The sequence below is a fragment of the Centruroides sculpturatus genome, unplaced genomic scaffold (genome assembly GCF_000671375.1).
Source record: "Centruroides sculpturatus isolate CEXI.00-Female unplaced genomic scaffold, Cexi_2.0 scaffold897, whole genome shotgun sequence".
Classification (NCBI taxonomy): domain Eukaryota; kingdom Metazoa; phylum Arthropoda; class Arachnida; order Scorpiones; family Buthidae; genus Centruroides; species Centruroides sculpturatus.
In genome coordinates this window covers 105334-108308 of record NW_019385074.1, presented here as the reverse complement: position 1 = coordinate 108308, position 2975 = coordinate 105334, and positions in this window count along the sequence as shown.

Genomic DNA, 2975 nt, shown 5'->3' with positions numbered 1-2975 from the left:
GATGGACCACTATTGAATTTATATTTAAAAATAATTATTTTAAAATTAATACAGATTTTTTCGCCAAAAAAATGGAATATCAATGGGATCAGTAGTTGGACCTAAATTAGCGGAGATTTGTATGGAATCAATTGATGGTGCTATATCACAAGTCTCAGGTATAGACATTTATGCTCGTTATGTGGACGATATATTAATTATTTTTGATTCCTGTGTAGTAACACCTCAAGAAATTGAAGATTATGCGAATAACTTAAAACCTAATATAAAGTTTACTAGTGAATTGGAACAGAATCAGGAAATAAACTATTTGGATGTGACTATTAAACGTGAGAAAATGCCACTGGTGTTTCGTAAGTATGAAAAATTATGTAATACAGAAAAAACAATTAGTTATAAATCTTATTGCCCTATAGACACTAAAAGAAACGTTTTTACTATGGAATTGAGAAAAGTACTAAACAGAACATCACTTCAGGAAGATATAAATAAAGAAATTAAACAATTATTTAGAAAATATATATTGAATGACTATCCAAAGAGTAAAATTTGTAAGTGGTATAATTCTTTCATAAATTACAGATATAATGTAAAAAATTGTTTAAATAATAATACTTATGTTAAAATGCCTTATACTCGTGTACATAATCTTTATGAATGATATAAACCCATATTTAAAAAGTTTTCTATATGTGTAGTGGCAAAGCAGGAAAACAAAATGTCGAATATCATTAATATTATAAATACTAAAGGTCAAAATAAAGTAAGAAATCAGCTTGACGTCGCAGGAGTGGTTTAAAAAGTATCATGTGATTGTTTGCAAGCGAAATCATATGTTGGAGAAACGGGACGGAGGCTCGAGATAAGCCTAAAAGAACACGAGGCAGCGATTCGTCTAAAAAGACAAAAGTCACCTTGGTATCATCATTGTATCAATTATAATTGTAAAATTAATAGAAATTCTGTAAAAATATTATATAAAATAGAAAACTGGTTTAAAAGACGAGTAGTAGAGCACTTTTGTATTGTTGAACATGCAAATTTGTTAAATCAGAATGTCGGTCTAAACGTTGATGCATGCTGGGAAAAATTTATTTGTATAAAAAGTAATGAGTTGCTTGTTGTTAGATAATCCACCGATGAGGCTGTAACGGCGAAATGCATTTGGAGAACCTTTTGGAAAATTCTTTGAGAAATTTGAAAATAATAAAAGAAATAACGTTGGCTGAAGTATAGTATCTTTGTTAATTATTTGTCTGCCGATATAAATCACTCGAAATCGGTTTAAGAAAGAGTGTTTTATATTTACTCGTTTATTTTATCTAAAGATAATCTTTTATTTTTAGAAATTTCACCGATCCCATTGTTTTATATTTTTATTGATCAACAAATATATTATTTGAATAAAAATGCACTTTAAAATGGTGTTTTTTTCGTCGTTTTTTATTAATTAGAGACCCAAATAAAACAAATATTTGTGTTTTTCAAATAAATTTTTGTTTGTCTCCTTTATAATAAATGAATTTATCTATTTCTAAGTAAAAATTGAAAGTGTCTGTAGAAGTAATTTTTTAAAATAACCTTTTTCGTAATAAAGTTTTAATACTTATTACTATGTTAATCCTTAAATATACTTGTATATTGAAGGATTGGGCCAAAATATACTTAGGCCACAAGTATATATAATATACTAGTGGCCCAAAACTCCATGACTACTTCTAATGTGGCCCAGAGAAACAAAAATCTACACCCCTGGTATAGATAATATTAGCTGTGGAATTTAAATTCTAGACAACTGAAATTTTACGGATAAGAGGCCTATAAATCTTTATATTTTTCTACCAATGATTTAGATGCTGTTTCCTATTTTATTATATTGCGTTACTACTTGTTTTATATATTCAAAATGGGAATAGTGACCGAGTGAATAAAGCACTATGTTGATAGCGGGTTCACACCTAACCAACCAACTGTTCGCGTGAAGTCTCCGAATTTTCTTCTCGGGTGTAACACCTATATATAGGTTAATTTCCAATAGAAAATCTGTCCGGAATATATTGTTTTGTCTTATTTCACAAATCAAATTTGAGATAGTAATGGTGCCATATATAATTTGATAGTTCATTTCATATTCTCTAAAATTCTATTGTTAATAAGTAAATATCTGAAAAATGTTCGTATGGTTTTAACTTGATAGGAAGGGAATATTTATTTTCCTGGTCTAAAATGAATATTTATATACTAATGTTTACATTAAACCTATGGCTCATTCTCCAAAAGTGGTGCAGTGCATGATTAGAAATGGCGCACTGAATCTCAGAGAAAATTTTTTATTAACAATGTTTTACGTTTATGATAAGATTTCTGTGTTTATGAAGGCTTAATATAGTTCTGTAAATTTAAAATAAATTTTTTTCATTTTCGACGGGTATTTCAAATTCTTGTCCGTTCACCTAATTTGTACTGTTCTTATTTATTGAGAATCCTTTAGGAAAATCGCTTGCATTGTTTGTGAAGGCATTCTCTCAGATAACAGAAGACACAATCTTAACAGACATTGTAGAAAACATCAAACTGAATTAAAAGAAAAACTGAAATTAATTTCAAAAAATTTCTCCTGAAAGATGTTAGATAGATGACTGGCACAACTCTAAAAGTATGATGTGCAGGGGCAAGCCACTACTAATAATTTGAGATGGAGGGCATATATTTTTAATTAAAAACACTAAAAATATGATTTAATAAAAAGTAAAACACATCTGGATACGAGTCCAATTTTACTTGCCATGTCTAATCACCAGGAACAACTATTTCCATTGCAGAGACAACCTTTCTTTAGAGGCTATGCCTATGCACAAATATGTAAAACAGTTTAAAATGTCCACAGGTGACAATCCCAACACAATTAAAAATATAATATTTGTTTGTAGAAATGGGCTGGCAGAATTACATTTTAATAAAATATAAAATTCATC